Genomic DNA, 17821 nt, shown 5'->3' with positions numbered 1-17821 from the left:
ATAGGGTAGAGTCCGATTAGTTGCAATGCACGTGGAGGTGCACCTAGATGGCGATTGGCTGTGGCTTGGGGGTTGGAATGACTTTCCTTGTTTCGAAATGTGGTGGATCAAGTCTAATCTTCTGTTCTCCTCTAAGAATGATGGGAAACAACATTAAAAGTATTAATGTCCATATAAAAATGGTGACAAAGAATTAAAAATGAAATTAAGCTTGAAACATTGTTTAGAGATGACTAATCACTTGTAAGTTGATTAATTGACCTTAACTCCCGTTACAAGCTTAACCAGGGCAAGATAAGGTGAGTACGGGACGTCCTGGGCTTGGGGGAAAACAATGGCATGGCATCTGTGGGTTACAATCGGAAGTTTCAAGGAAAAGATGGGTTTGTTGGAGTCAATTCGTCTATGGCTAGACTTGAATTTCGACGGTTAAGGGAGGGATGTACTTGCTGAGATTTCCCTTGAGAAAATGACGTAAACGGCATAGGGTACAGTTCCATTAGGTTGTAAGTTAATTAATTCCCTTAACACCGGTTACATGTTTCACCAAGGCTAGATAAGGCACATCTAGGGCTACAATTGGAAGAACGATACAAAAGACAGGTCTCTTCATGTCAGTTCTTCCCATGCTAGAAATGAACTAGATGGTTAAGGTGGGATACATTTGATGAGATGTCACTTGAGAAATTAGTGTGAACGGCATAGGTTGGGGTTCGATTAGTTGCAACGCACATGGAGATGCACGTAGGTGCTGATTGGCGGTGACTTAGGAGTTGGAATGACTTTCCTTGTTTCGAAATGTGGCGGATCAAGTCTAATCTTGTATTCTCCTCTAAGAATGATGGGAAACAACAATAAAAGTATTAATGTCCATATAAAAATGGTGAGAAAGAATTAAAAAGGATATTAATTTTGAAACATGGTTTAGAGATGCCTAATCACTTGTAAGTTGATTAATTGACCTTAACTCCAGTTACCAGCTTAACCAAGGCAATATAAGGTGAGTACGGGACGTCTTGGGCTTGGGGGAGAACAATGGCATTGCATCTGTGGGTTACAATCGGAAGATTGAAGGAAGAGATGGGTTTGTTTGAGTCAATTCGTCCAATGCTAGACCTGAGTTTTGACGGTTAAGGGGGGATGCAGTTGCTGAGATTTCCCTTGAGAAAATGGTGTAAACGGCATAGGGTAGAGTCCGATTAGTTGCAATGCACATGGAGGTGCACCTAGGTGGCGATTGGCGGTGACTTGGGAGTTGGAATGACTTTCCTTGTTTCCAAATGTGGTGGATCAAGTCTAATCTTCTGTTCCCCTCTAAGAATGATGGGAAACAACAATAAAAGTATTAATGTCCATATAAAAATGGTGAGAAAGAATTAAAAAGGAAATTGATTTTGAAACATGGTTTAGAGATGACTCTAATCACTTGTAAGTTGATTAATTGACCTTAACTCCCGTTACAAGCTTAACCAAGGCAAGATAAGGTGAGTACGGGACGTCTTGGGCTTGCGAGAAAACAATGGCATGGCATCTGTGGGTTACAATCGGAAGATTGAAGGAAAAGATGGGTTTGTTTGAATCAATTCGTCCAATGCTAGACCTGAGATTTGACGGTTAAGGGGGGATGCAGTTGCTGAGATTTCCCTTGAGAAAATGGTGTAAACGGCATAGGGTAGAGTCCGATTAGTTGCAATGCACATGGAGGTGCACCTAGGTGGCGATTGGCGGTGACTTGGGAGTTGGAATGACTTTCCTTGTTTCGAAATGTGGCGGATCAAGTCTAATCTTCTATTCTCCTCTAAGAATGAGGGGAAAGGACAATAAAAGTATTAATGTCCATATAAAAATGGTGACAAAGAATCAAAAATGAAGTTAAGTTTGAAACATGGTTTAGAGATGATTAATCACTTTTAAGTTGAGTAATTGACCTTAATTCCCGTTATAAGCTTAACGAAGGCAAGTTAAGGTGAGTACGGGACGTCTTGGGCATGGGGGAAAACAATGGCATGGCACCTGTGGGTTACAATCGGAAGATTGAAGGAAAAGATGGGTTTGTTTGAGTCAATTCGTCCAATGCTAGACGTGAGTTTCGACGGTTAAGGGGGGGTTGCAGTTGCTGAGATTTCCCATTGAGAAAATGGTCTTAACGGCATAGGGTAGAGTCCGATTAGTTGCAATGCACGTGGAGGTGCACCTAGATGGCGATTGGCGGTGGCTTGGGGGTTGGAATGACTTTCCTTGTTTCGAAATGTGGTGGATCAAGTCTAATCTTCTATTCTCCTCTAAGAATGATGCGAAACAACAATAAAAGTATTAATGTCCATATAAAAATGGTGACAAAGAATTAAAAATGAAATTAAGCTTGAAACATTGTTTAGAGATGACTAATCACTTGTAAGTTGATTAATTGACCTTAACTCACGTTACAAGCTTAACCAGGGCAAGATAAGGTGAGTACGGGACGTCCTGGGCTTGGGGGAAAACAATGGCATGGCATCTGTGGGTTACAATTGGAAGTTTCAAGGAAAAGATGGGTTTGTTGGAGTCAATTCGTCTAACGCTAGACTTGAATTTCGACGGTTAAGGGGGGGATGTAGTTGCTGAGATTTCCCTTGAGAAAATGACGTAAACGGCATAGGGTAGAGTTCGATTCGCTGCAATGCACTAGGAGGTGCACCTAGGTGGTGATTAGCGGTGACTTGGGCGTTGGAGTGGCTTTCCTTGTTTTGAAAACTGGTAAATCAAGTCTAATTTCTAATTTACCCAAAGAATGATGGGAAACAACAATAAAAGTATTAATGTCCATAGAAAAATGGTGGCAAAGAATTAAAAAGCAAATTAAGCTTGAGACATGGTTTCGACATGAGTAATCGGTTGTAAGTTAATTAATTCCCTTAACACCGGTTACAGGTTTCACCAAGGCTAGATAAGGCACATCTAGGGCTACAATTGGAAGAACGATAGAAAAGACAGGTCTCTTCATGTCAGTTCTTCCCATGCTAGAAATGAACTAGATGGTTAAGGTGGGATAGATTTGATGAGATTTCACTTGAGAAATTAGTGTGAACGGCATAGGCTGGGGTCCGATTAGTTGCAACGCACATGGAGATGCACGTAGGTGCTGATTGGCGGTGACTTGGGAGTTGGAATGACTTTCCTTGTTTCGAAATGTGGCGGATCAAGTCTAATCTTGTATTCTCCTCTAAGAATGATGGGAAACAACAATAAAAGTATTAATGTCCATATAAAAATGGTGAGAAAGAATTAAAAAGGATATTAATTTTGAAACATGGTTTAGACAAGACTAATCACTTGTAAGTTGATTAATTGACCTTAACTCCAGTTACCAGCTTAACCAGGGCAATATAAGGTGAGTACGGGACGTCTTGGGCTTGGGGGAGAACAATGGCATTGCATCTGTGGGTTACAATCGGAAGATTGAAGGAAGAGATGAGTTTGTTTGAGTCAATTCGTCCAATGCTAGACCTGAGTTTTGACGGTTAAGGGGGGATGCAGTTGCTGAGATTTCCCTTGAGAAAATAGTGTAAACGGCATAGGGTAGAGTCCGATTAGTTGCAATGCACACGGAGGTGCACCTAGGTGGCAATTGGCGGTGGCTTGGGAGTTGGAATGACTTTCCTTGTTTCGAAATGTGGCGGATCAAGTCTAATCTTGTATTCTCCTGTAAGAATGAGGGGAAAGGACAATAAAAGTATTAATGTCCATATAAAAATGGTGACAAAGAATCAAAAATGAAGTTAAGTTTGAAACATGGTTTAGAGATGACTAATCACTTTTAAGTTGATTAATTGACCCTAATTCCCGTTATAAGCTTAACGAAGGCCAGTTAAGGTGAGTACGGGACGTCTTGGGCATGGGGGAAAACAATGGCATGGCACCTGTGGGTTACAATCGGAAGATTGAAGGAAAAGATGGGTTTGTTTGACTCAATTCGTCCAATGCTAGACCTGAGTTTCGACGGTTAAGGGGGGATGCAGTTGCTGAGATTTCCCATTGAGAAAATGGTCTTGCCGGCATAGGGTAGAGTCCGATTAGTTGCAATGCACATGGAGATGCACCTTGATGGCGATTGGCGGTGGCTTGGGGGTTGGAATGACTTTCCTTGTTTCGAAATGTGGTGGATCAAGTCTAATCTTCTATTCTCCTCTAAGAATGATGGGAAACAACTTTAAAAGTATTAATGTCCATATAAAAATGGTGACAAAGAATTAAAAATGAAATTAAGCTTGAAACATTGTTTAGAGATGACTAATCACTTGTAAGTTGATTTATTGACCTTAACTCTCGTTACAAGCTTAACCAAGGCAAGATAAGGGGAGTACGGGACGTCCTGGGCTTGGGGGAAAACAATGGCATGGCATCTGTGGGTTACAATTGGAAGTTTCAAGGAAAAGATGGGTTTGTTTGAGTCAATTCGTCTAACGCTAGACTTGAATTTCGACGGTTAAGGGGGGGATGTAGTTGCTGAGATTTCCCTTGAGAAAATGACGTAAATGGCATAGGGTAGAGTTCGATTCGCTGCAATGCACTTGGAGGTGCACCTAGGTGGTGATTAGCGGTGACTGGGCGTTGGAATGACTTTCCTTGTTTTGAAAACTGGTAAATCAAGTCTAATTTCTAATTTACCCAGAGAATGATGGGAAACAACAATAAAAGTATTAATGTCCATATAAAAATGGTGGCAAAGAATTAAAAAGCAAATTAAGCTTGAAACATGGTTTCGACATGAGTAATCGGTTCTAAGTTAATTAATTGCCTTAACACCGGTTACAAGTTTCACCAAGGCTAGATAAGGCACATCTAGGGCTACAATTGGAAGAACGATACAAAAGACAGGTCTCTTCATGTCAGTTCTTCCCATGCTAGAAATGAACTAGATGGTTAAGTTGGGATACATTTGATGAGAATTCACTTGAGAAATTAGTGTGAACGGCATAGGCTGGGGTCCGATTAGTTGCAACGCACATGGAGATGCACGTAGGTGCTGATTGGCGGTGACTTGAGAGTTGGAATGGCTTTCCTTGTTTCGAAATGTGGCGGATCAAGTCTAATCTTGTATTCTCCTCTAAGAATGATGGGAAACAACAATAAAAGTATTAATGTCCATATAAAAATGGTGAGAAAGAATTAAAAAGGATATTAATTTTGAAACATGGTTTAGAGACTAATCACTTGTAAGTTGGTTAATTGACCATAACTCCAGTTACCAGCTTAACCAAGGCAATATAAGGTGATTACGGGACGTCTTGGGCTTGTGGGAGAACAATGGCATTGCATCTGTGGGTTACAATCGGAAGATTGAAGGAAGAGATGGGTTTGTTTGAGTCAATTCGTCCAATGCTAGACCTGAGTTTTGACGGTTAAGGGGGGATGCAGTTGCTGAGATTTCCCTTGAGAAAATAGTGTAAACGGCATAGGGTAGAGTCCGATTAGTTGCAATGCACATGGAGGTTCACCTAGGTGGCGATTGGCACTGACTTGGGAGTTGGAATGACTTTCCTTGTTTCGAAATGTGGTGGATCAAGTCTAATCTTCTGTTCCCCTCTAAGAATGATGGGAAACAACAATAAAAGTATTAATGTCCATATAAAAATGGTGAGAAAGAATTAAAAAGGAAATTAATTTTGAAACATGGTTTAGAGATGACTCTAATCACTTGTAAGTTGATTAATTGACCTTAACTCCCGTTACAAGCTTAACCAAGGCAAGATAAGGTGAGTACGGGACGTCTTGGGCTTGGGGGAAAACAATGGCATGGCATCTGTGGGTTACATTCGGAAGATTGAAGGAAAAGATGGGTTTGTTTGAGTCAATTAGTCCAATGCTAGACCTGAGATTTGATGGTTAAGGGGGGATGCAGTTGCTGAGATTTCCCTTGAGAAAATAGTGTAAACGGCATAGGGTAGAGTCCGATTAGTTGCAATGCACATGGAGGTGCACCTAGGTGGCGATTGGCGGTGACTTGGGAGTTGGAATGACTTTCCTTGTTTCGAAATGTGGCGGATCAAGTCTAATCTTCTATTCTCCTCTAAGAATGAGGGGAAAGGACAATAAAAGTATTAATGTCCATATAAAAATGGTGACAAAGAATCAAAAATGAAGTTAAGTTTGAATCATGGTTTAGAGATGACTAATCACTTTTAAGTTGATTAATTGACCTTAATTCCCGTTATAAGCTTAACGAAGGCAAGTTAAGGTGAGTACGGGACGTCTTGGGCATGGGGGAAAATAATGGCATGGCACCTGTGGGTTACAATCGGAAGATTGAAGGAAAAGATGGGTTTGTTTGAGTCAATTCGTCCAATGCTAGACCTGAGTTTCGACGGTTAAGGGGGGATGCAGTTGCTGAGATTTCCCATTGAGAAAATGGTCTTACCGGCATAGGGTAGAGTCCGATTAGTTGCAATGCACATGGAGATGCACCTAGATGGCGATTGGCGGTGGCTTGGGGGTTGGAATGACTTTCCTTGTTTCGAAATGTGGTGGATCAAGTCTAATCTTCTATTCTCCTCTAAGAATGATGGGAAACAACTTTAAAAGTATTAATGTCCATATAAAAATGGTGACAAAGAATTAAAAATGAAATTAAGCTTGAAACATTGTTTAGAGATGACTAATCACTTGTAAGTTGATTAATTGACCTTAACTCCCGTTACAAGCTTAACCAAGGCAAGATAAGGTGAGTACGGGACGTCCTGGGCTTGGGGGAAAACAATGGCATGGCATCTGTGGGTTACAATCGGAAGTTTCAAGGAAAAGATGGGTTTGTTTGAGTCAATTCGTCTAATGCTAGACTTGAATTTCGACGGTTAAGGGGGGGATGTAGTTGCTGAGATTTCCCTTGAGAAAATGACGTAAACGGCATAGGGTAGAGTTTGATTCGCTGCAATGCACTTGGAGGTGCACCTAGGTGGTGATTAGCGGTGACTGGGCGTTTGAATGGCTTTCCTTGTTTTGAAAACCGGTAAATCAAGTCTAATTTCTAATTTACCCAGAGAATGATGGGAAACAACAATAAAAGTATTAATGTCCATATAAAAATGGTGGCAAAGAATTAAAAAGTAAATTAAGCTTGAAACATGGTTTCGACATCAGTAATCGGTCGTAAGTTAATTAATTCCCTTAACACCGGTTACAAGTTTCACCAAGGCTAGATAAGTGTCACGGACTTAGAATTTCTTCACTCGACCCGTGCGGCCTTAGGAGGCTTTCTCTCCCACAAAGCTCCTAAGTAAGCCTTCTAAAGGACTCAAGACAATAGAGAACAAACTAGAGAGAGAAGATAGAGAGAGATGCTCTAGAGAACTTGTTTCTCTTATTGCTTGGTGATTTATACAAATGAGAGCCCCTCTATTTATAGGGAACTCTTGGTACAAAGAATGGTTAGGATTGTGACACTTGTCATCAATCCAAGGGTAAAGAAGTTTCTAGATTGCTACTCTAGAATTGTCTACAATGCCCTTTCTAGAACACTACTCTAAATTGTCTATAACACCCCTTCTAGAACACTCCACACAATTCCATAAGAATACAAAGGACTAGGAGGCTTCTAGAAGGGTAGGAAATTCTCTAGAATTTCTAGGTGGTGACATTCTCCCCCACCAAGCTTCGCGACGTCCTCGACGCGGTGTCTTCATGGAACCTCCGGATGTGATCTTCAAACTGCCACAATGACTCCTTTGGTTCCCAAGTTGTCTCGCTTTCGGGCAATCCCTTCCACTTGATCAAGTATTCTTGGCGTGGCATATGACTCTTTCGCCTGATGACACGGTCCGCCAAGATTTCTTCTACTTCCTTGTCGAAAGTGGTAGTTATGCCCAATGGTGCACGCTTGGACTCTCCTCGTGTTGGCTCCTCTTCATCACCATGGCAAGGCTTCAAGCAGCTGACATGGAAAACTGGATGAAGTTTGAACTTGGAGGGTAAGTCCAGCTTGTAGGAGACCTTCCCTACTTTCTTGATGATTGGGAATGGTCCCTCATAACGTCGTACAAGCCCCTTGTGTAGCTTTCTTGTGAACTTGTGTTGGCTCGACAAGATCTTTACTAACACCAAGTCGCCTATACGATATTCTGCGTGCCTCCTCTTCTGATCAGCCCACTTCTTCATCTTCTTGGTTGCTTTGTCTAAGTAGGAACGGGTCACATCCAATTGCTCGTTCCAAGACTTAGCAACCTTGAAGGCTGTCGGACAGTTCCCCGCGTAGCTTGTCTCCAATGACTGGGGAGTAAGTGGCTGCTGTCCCATTACAATCTCAAATGGGCTCTTGTTCGTGGACTCGCTCCTTTGTAAATTGTAGGAGAATTGAGCGACATCCAATAACTTGGCCCAATCGGATTGGTTGGCACTTACAAAGTGCCTCAAGTATAACTCTAACAAGGCATTCACCCTTTCAGTTTGCCCATCTGTCTGAGGGTGAAAGCTGGTAGAGAAGTGTAGGGCAGACCCCATAAGCTTGAATAGTCCTGACCAGAACTTTCCTGTGAAGCGAGGGTCTCGATCACTAATGATGCTCCGTGGTAAGCCCCAATACTTCACCACATGCTTGAAGAATAATTTTGCAGTTTCTTCAGCTGAGCAATCTTTAGGAGCCGCGATGAAGGTGGCATACTTGGAGAATCGATCTACCACCACAATGAGGGTACCGCAACCCTCGGATTTAGGTAGAGCCACTATAAAATCCATGCTCACACTCTCCCATGGATGTGAAGGAATGGGTAGTGGTTCTAGCAATCCTGCGGGACTCTGATTCTCCACCTTATCTTGTTGACACACAAGACAAGTCTTCACGAAGAGTTCCACCTCGTCTCTCAGTTGAGGCCAATAGTATGAAGCTTCCAGCAAAGCTCGAGTACGTCGTTGGCCCGGGTGTCCAGCCCACAAGGAATCATGGCATTCCTTGATAAGGTTCCTACGTAGGTTTCCCCACTTTGGAACATAGATTCTCCGCCTGAGGGTGTAGAGAAGACCGTCCTCTACCCAGAATCTCTTGGTTTTCCCTTCCTTAGCCATGTTCGCCAAGTTCTTGGCTAAGGGATCGTGCTCCATGCCTTCACGGATCACCTCGAGTAGCTCCCCTTGAGCTTGAGTGATAGCAGCAAGTTCACCCTTCCTACTCAATGCATCAGCAACAAGGTTGGCCTTGCCCGGTTTGTACTCCAAGACAAAGTCAAATTCTGCCAAGAAGTCTTGCCACCTAGCTTGCTTTGGGCTTAGTTTCTTCTGACTCTGGAAGTAACTAGTGGCAATATTATCTGTCTTGACCACAAAACAGGAGCCAAGCAGATAGTGTCGCCAAACTCTGAGGCAATGGATGATGGCCGTCATCTCCTTCTCCTGCACGGTGTATCGCCTCTCAGTCTCATTGAGTTTGCGACTCTCATATGCAATAGGATGTCCGTCTTGCATGAGAACTCCCCCTATGGCAAAGTCTGATGCATCGGATTGTACCTCAAAAGGCTTGGTACAATCTGGTAGGGCCATGACCGGTTCCTCCGTGATGGCAGTCTTCAGATCGTCAAAGGCTTCCTGACACCTTGATGACCACTCCCATGCCCGGTTCTTCTTGAGCAAGTCAGTGAGGGGGGATGCTCTTGTAGAGTATCCCTTTATGAATCTCCTGTAATAGTTGACAAGCCCAAGGAAGGATCGGAGCTCGGTAACCTTAGTGGGAGGCTCCCACTTCTTGATTGCCTCAATTTTTCCCTCCTCCATGCTGAGTTTTCCCCCTTGGATTTTGTGGCCAAGGAAATGGACTTCGTTTAGAGCAAATGAGCACTTCTCTTTCTTGACATAGAGTTGGTTTTCCCTTAAGACACGGAAAACAACCCTTAGATGCTCCACATGTTCTTCAAGGGTAGAACTATAGATGACAATATCATCTAGATAGACTACCACAAACTGATCAAGATAGGGATGAAAGATCTTGTTCATGAGCGTGCAGAAGGTAGCTGGAGCATTTGTGAGGCCGAAGGGCATCACTAGGAACTCGTATGCCCCATAGCGAGTTACACAAGTTGTTTTGGCTTCATCTCCTTCCGCAATTCTTACTTGATAATATCCCGATCTTAGATCAAGCTTGGAGAAGTACTTTGCATGGCCTAGTTGATCAAATAAGTCAGCAATCAAAGGAATAGGGTACTTGTTTTTGATGGTTACCTTGTTTAGAGCTCGGTAGTCAATGCACAGCCGCAAAGACCCATCATGCTTCCTTTGAAACAACACGGGTGCCCCGTATGGTGCCTTGGAGGGTTGGATGAATCCGGCATCAAGTAGCTCCTTTAGTTGCCTCCTTAGTTCTTCAAGCTCTGGAGGCGACATGCGATAAGGGGCTTTGGCGGGTGGTTTAGCGCCGGGTTCCATCTCGATCTGATGATCCACCTCTCTCCTAGGTGGTAGTTGCTTGGGCAACTCTGGCGGCATGACGTCTTCATAGTCCCTGAGGACCTTTTGGATCTCCTTGGGTGGAGGGGAGGAAATCTTCACTTCACCTTCCTCCATAGAAGTCAAGTATGACACCTCGCCCTTCTTCCATCCCTTCTTGAATTGCATGGCGGATAGAAGTTGGGTGGTGTTTGGCTTGGACACGGTGGGTATCATGCATGGACCCCCTTCCAAGATGCACACCGAGTTATAGTGGGGAAGAGACACTACATTGAACTGTCTCAAGAATTCCATCCCCAACACGATGTCAAAATCATCCATAGGAGCGACCGAGAAGTCCACCGTGCCTCTCCAAGTGCCAAGTTGTAGCTCCACCCCGTGAGCTACGCCATCGAGGGGTTTGGCTTCAGAATTCACAGTCTTCAGCCACCCTTGACCCTTCTTAAGAGGAATCCCTAGCCGTGTGGCCTCTTCCTTCTTAATGAAGTTATGAGAAGCTCCTGAGTCGACCATGGCGTGACTCTTCTTCCCATTGACTAGCACCTCTACAAACATCAAGGATCCATCCTTGGTGGTTGGCTTCGTGCTTGCCTTCAGAGAGTTGAGAAGTTGTAGACACCCCAGGTGCGACTTCTCTTGAACTTCCTTCTCCTCCAACATAGCGTTGAGGGCCTTCCTCTTGGGACAATCTCTAGCCCAATGTGGGCCGTTACAAAGGAAGCAAGCATCCTTTGGCTTCTTGTCCTTTGAGTAGTCCTTCTTGCCCTCCTTTGATGTTGAAGGCTTGTCTCCATGGTCTTTGTATTGTGGCGGCTTGAACCCCTTCGCTCCCCCACCCTTAGTGTGATTGTCCTTCGAAGACTTGGGTTTTGAAGAGTTGTCACTCTTATGGTACTCAAATTCTTCTAAGGTCTCTGCCACGGTCAGGGCGGTGGAGATGTCGTTGACTCCACGACGCTTGAGTTCTTGAGCCACCCAAGATTTGAGACCATCGATGAAGTTGAAGAGGAGATCTTCTTCACTCATGTTTGTAATTTGAAGCATGAGGGCAGAAAATTCCTCAACATAGTTGCGGATAGAAGAAGTGTGCTTCAACTCCTTCATTCTCTTCCGCGCATGAATAGCCACATTCTCGGGATAGAATTGCCTCTTGAGTTCACGCTTGAACTCTTCCCAAGAATCAATGGAGCAGGTACCCTTCTCTATCTCACTATGCTTACGACGCCACCAAGTACCAGCAAGATTAGTAAGATAGAGGGAAGCAGTACGTACCTTGACACGCTCGTCTTGCATGTTCAAAGCTTCAAAGTAGCGCTCCATGTGCCACATGTAGTTGTCAAGTTCTTTGGCATCCCGCTTGCCATCGAACTCTTTTGGTTTGGGGGTATCCACCCTTGGTGTCGCCATCATCCCAGCTCCGACGACGCCCCCATTGGCCACTGCACGCTTGCATATAGCCCAATCCGCCTTGGTCTCCTCCAGACCGACGCGGTATTCCTCCATTTGTCCTTGGAGTTTTGTTAGCTCTCCCAAGACCCGGTCTTGGAAAGCAACGTTCTCAACACGTTGTGCTTCGATGGTAGGGTGGATGGTGCTTAGAATGGACTCCTTGAGCGATTCGGATTGTCCCTCCAATCCTAGCTCCTCCATACCTTGCTCCACGATGTCAAGTCGGTCCCTGACATCCGCTACTGCCACCTCCATCCTGGTCACCGTGTTGTCGAGGGTGCTCACCTCCCTGTGAGACTGATCCCATTCCTCGATCTTGGCCAATATCTTGGCCATGGCCCTCTCGATCCCATCGAGACGAGACTCCATAGATGAGCTTGAGTCCTTCGACCTCTTGCTCTTTCTTGTCTCCTGGACCTCCATGGTGATCTCACTTGGATCCGCCATCCTAACTTGGTTGGCTCTGATACCAACTGTCACGGACTTAGAATTTCTTCACTCGACCCGTGCGGCCTTAGGAGGCTTTCTCTCCCACAAAGCTCCTAAGTAAGCCTTCTAAAGGACTCAAGACAATAGAGAACAAACTAGAGAGAGAAGATAGAGAGAGATGCTCTAGAGAACTTGTTTCTCTTATTGCTTGGTGATTTATACAAATGAGAGCCCCTCTATTTATAGGGAACTCTTGGTACAAAGAATGGTTAGGATTGTGACACTTGTCATCAATCCAAGGGTAAAGAAGTTTCTAGATTGCTACTCTAGAATTGTCTACAATGCCCTTTCTAGAACACTACTCTAAATTGTCTATAACACCCCTTCTAGAACACTCCACACAATTCCATAAGAATACAAAGGACTAGGAGGCTTCTAGAAGGGTAGGAAATTCTCTAGAATTTCTAGGTGGTGACATAAGGCACATCTTGGGCTACAATTGGAAGAACGAGACAAAAGACTGGTCTCTTCATGTCAGTTCTTCCCATGCCAGAAATGAACTAGATGGTTAAGGTGGGATACATTTGATGAGATTTCACTTGAGAAATTAGTGTGAACGGCATAAGCTGGGGTCCGATTAGTTGCAACGCACATGGAGATGCACGTAGGTGCTGATTGGCGGTGACTTGCGAGTTGGAATGACTTTCCTTGTTTTGAAATGTGGCGGATCAAGTCTAATCTTGTATTCTCCTCTAAGAATGATGGGAAACAACAATAAAAGTATTAATGTCCATATAAAAATGGTGAGAAAGAATTAAAAAGGATATTAATTTTGAAACATGGTTTAGAGACTAATCACTTGTAAGTTGATTAATTGACCTTAACTCCAGTTACCAGCTTAACCAAGGCAATATAAGGTGAGTACGGGACGTCTTGGGCAAGGGGGAAAACAATGGCATGGCACCTGTGGGTTACAATCGGAAGATTGAAGGAAGAGATGGGTTTGTTTGAGTCAATTCGTCCAATGCTAGACCTGAGTTTCAACGGTTAAGGGGGGGATGCAGTTGCTGAGATTTCCCATTGAGAAAATGGTCTTAACGGCATAGGGTAGAGTCCGATTAGTTGCAATGCACATGGAGGTGCACCTAGATGGCGATTGGCGGTGGCTTGGGGGTTGGAATGACTTTCTTTGTTTCGAAATGTGGTGGATCAAGTCTAATCTTCTATTCTCCTCTAAGAATGATGGGAAACAACATTAAAAGTATTAATGTCCATATAAAAATGGTGAGAAAGAATTAAAAAGGAAATTGATTTTGAAACATGGTTTAGAGATGACTCTAATCACTTGTAAGTTGATTAATTGGCCTTAACTCCCGTTACAAGCTTAACCAAGGCAAGATAAGGTGAGTACGGGACGTCTTGGGCTTGGGGGAAAACAATGGCATGGCATCTGTGGGTTACAATTCGAGGATTGAAGGAAAAGATGGGTTTGTTTGAGTCAATTCGTCCAATGCTAGACGTGAGTTTCGACGGTTAAGGGGGGGTTGTAGTTGCTGAGATTTCCCATTGAGAAAATGGTCTTAACGGCATAGGGTAGAGTCCGATTAGTTGCAATGCACGTGGAGGTGCACCTAGATGGCGATTGGCGGTGGCTTGGGGGTTGGAATGACTTTCCTTGTTTCGAAATGTGGTGGATCAAGTCTAATCTTCTATTCTCCTCTAAGAATGATGGGAAACAACATTAACAGTATTAATGTCCATATAAAAATGGTGACAAAGAATTAAAAATGAAATTAAGCTTGAAACATTGTTTAGTGATGACTAATCACTTGTAAATTGATTAATTGACCTTAACTCCCGTTACAAGCTTAACCAGGGCAAGATAAGGTGAGTACGGGACGTCCTGGGCTTGGGGGAAAACAATGGCATGGCATCTGTGGGTTACAATCGGAAGTTTCAAGGAAAAGATGGGTTTGTTGGAGTCAATTCGTCTAACGCTAGACTTGAATTTCGACGGTTAAGGGGGGGATGTAGTTGTTGAGATTTCCCTTGAGAAAATGACGTAAACGGCATAGGGTAGAGTTTGATTCGTTGCAATGCACTTGGAGGTGCACCTAGGTGGTGATTAGCGGTGACTTGGGCGTTGGAATTGCTTTCCTTGTTTTAAAAACTGGTAAATCAAGTCTAATTTCTAATTTACCCAGAGAATGATGGGAAACAACAATAAAAGTATTAATGTCCATATAAAAATGGTGGCAAAGAATTAAAAAGCAAATTAAGCTTGAAACATGGTTTTGACATGAGTAATCGGTTGTAAGTTAATTAATTCCCTTAACACCGGTTACATGTTTCACCAAGGCTAGATAAGGCACATCTAGGGCAACAATTGGAAGAACGATACAAAAGACAGGTCTCTTCATGTCAGTTCTTCCCATGCTAGAAATGAACTAGATGGTTAAGGTGGGATACATTTGATGAGATTTCACTTGAGAAATTAGTGTGAACGGCATAGGCTGGGGTCCGATTAGTTGCAACGCACATGGAGATGCACGTAGGTGCTGATTGGTGGTGACTTGGGAGTTGGAATGACTTTCCTTGTTTCGAAATGTGGCGGATCAAGTCTAATCTTGTATTCTCATCTAAGAATGATGGGAAACAACAATAAAAGTATTAATGTCCATATAAAAATGGTGAGAAAGAATTAAAAAGGATATTAATTTTGAAACATGGTTTAGAGATGACTAATCACTTGTAAGTTGATTAATTGACCTTAACTCCAGTTACCAGCTTAACCAAGGCAATATAAGGTGAGTACGGGACGTCTTGGGCTTGGGGGGAGAACAATGGCATTGCATCTGTGCGTTACAATCGGAAGATTGAAGGAAGAGATGGGTTTGTTTGAGTCAATTCGTCCAATGCTAGACCTGAGTTTTGACGGTTAAGGGGGGATGCAGTTGCTGAGATTTCCCTTGAGAAAATGGTGTAAACGGCATAGGGTAGAGTCCGATAAGTTGCAATGCACATGGAGGTGCACCTAGGTGGCAATTGGCGGTGACTTGGGAGTTGGAATGACTTTCCTTGTTTCGAAATGTGGTGGATCAAGTCTAATCTTCTGTTCCCCTCTAAGAATGATGGGAAACAACAATAAAAGTATTAATGTCCATATAAAAATGGTGAGAAAGAATTAAAAAGGAAATTAATTTTGAAACATGGTTTAGAGATGACTCTAATCATTTGTAAGTTGATTAATTGACCTTAACTCCCTTTACAAGCTTAACCAAGGCAAGATAAGGTGAGTACGGGACGTCTTGGGCTTGCGGGAAAACAATGGCATGGCATCTGTGGGTTACAATCGGAAGATTGAAGGAAAAGATGGGTTTGTTTGAATCAATTCGTCCAATGCTAGACCTGAGATTTGACGGTTAAGGGGGGATGCAGTTGCTGAGATTTCCCTTGAGAAAATGGTGTAAACGGCATAGGGTAGAGTCCGATTAGTTGCAATGCACATGGAGGTGCACCTAGGTGGCGAATGGCTGTGACTTGGGAGTTGGAATGACTTTCCTTATTTCGAAATGTGGCGGATCAAGTCTAATCTTGTATTCTCCTCTAAGAATGATGGGAAACAACAATAAAAGTATTAATGTCCATATAAAAATGGTGAGAAAGAATTAAAAAGGATATTAATTTTGAAACATGGTTTAGAGACTAATCACTTGTAAGTTGATTAATTGACCTTAACTCCAGTTACCAGCTTAACCAAGGCAATATAAGGTGAGTACGGGACGTCCTGGGCAAGGGGAAAAACAATGGCATGGCACCTGTGGGTTACAATCGGAAGATTGAAGGAAGAGATGGGTTTGTTTGAGTCAATTCGTCCAATGCTAGACCTGAGTTTCAACGGTTAAGGGGGGGATGCAGTTGCTGAGATTTCCCATTGAGAAAATGGTCTTAACGGCATAGGATAGAGTCCGATTAGTTGCAATGCACATTGAGGTGCACCTAGATGGCGATTGGCGGTGGCTTGGGGGTTGGAATGACTTTCCTTGTTTCGAAATGTGGCGGATCAAGTCTAATCTCGTATTCTCCTCTAAGAATGATGGGAAACAACATTAAAAGTATTAATGTCCATATAAAAATGGTGAGAAAGAATTAAAAAGGATATTAATTTTGAAACATGGTTTAGAGTTGACTCTAATCGCTTGTAAGTTGATTAATTGACCTTAACTCCCGTTACAAGCTTAACCAAGGCAAGGTAAGGTGAGTACGGGACGTCTTGGGCTTGGGGGAAAACAACGGCATGGCATCTGTGGGTTACAATCGGAAGATTGAAGGAAAAGATGGGTTTGTTTGAGTCAATTCGTCCAATGCTAGATCTGAGATTTGACGGTTAAGGGGGGATGCTGTTGCTGAGATTTCCCTTGAGAAAATGGTGTAAACGGCATAGGGTAGAGTCCGATTAGTTGCAATGCACATGGAGGTGAACCTAGGTGGCGATTGGCGGTGACTTGGGAGTTGGAATGACTTTCCTTGTTTCGAAATGTGGTGGATCAAGTCTAATCTTCTATTCTCCTCTAAGAATGAGGGGAAAGGACAATAAAAGTATTAATGTCCATATAAAAATGGTGACAAAGAATTAAAAATGAAGTTAGGTTTGAAACATGGTTTAGAGATGACTAATCACTTTTAAGTTGATTAATTGACCTTAACTCCCGTTATAAGCTTAACGGAGGCAAGTTAAGGTGAGTACGGGACGTCTTGGGCATGGGGGAAAACAATGGCATGGCATCTGTGGGTTACAATCGGAAGACTGAAGGAAAAGATGGGTTTGTTTGAGTCAATTCGTCCAATGCTAGACCTGAGTTTCGACGGTTAAGGGGGGGATGCAGTTGCTGAGATTTCCCATTGAGAAAATGGTGTAAACGGCATAGGGTAGAGTCCGATTAGTTGCAATGCACATGGAGGTGAACCTAGGTGGCGATTGGCGGTGTCTTGGGGGTTGGAATGACTTTCCTTGTTTCGAAATGTGGTGGATCAAGTCTAATCTTCTATTCTCCTCTAAGAATGATGGGAAACAACATTAAAAGTATTAATGTCCATATAAAAATGGTGACAAAGAATTAAAAATGAAATTAAGCTTGAAACATTGTTTAGAGATGACTAATCACTTGTAAGTTGATTAATTGACCTTAACTCCCGTTACAAGCTTAACCAGGGCAAGATAAGGTGAGTACGGGACGTCCTGGGCTTGGGGGAAAACAATGGCATGGCATCTGTGGGTTACAATCGGAAGTTTCAAGGAAAAGATGGGTTTGTTGGAGTCAATTCGTCTAACGCTAGACTTGAATTTCGATGTAGTTGCTGAGATTTCCCTTGAGAAAATGACGTAAACGGCATAGGGTACAGTTCGATTCGCTGCAATGCACTAGGAGGTGCACCTAGGTGGTGATTAGCGGTGACTTGGGCGTTGGAATGGCTTTCCTTGTTTTGAAAACTGGTAAATCAAGTCTAATTTCTAATTTACCCAAAGAATGATGGGAAA

This window comes from Carya illinoinensis, chromosome 6 (assembly GCF_018687715.1).
Source record: "Carya illinoinensis cultivar Pawnee chromosome 6, C.illinoinensisPawnee_v1, whole genome shotgun sequence".
Classification (NCBI taxonomy): Eukaryota; Viridiplantae; Streptophyta; class Magnoliopsida; order Fagales; family Juglandaceae; genus Carya; species Carya illinoinensis.
This window is presented reverse-complemented; position numbering follows the sequence as displayed.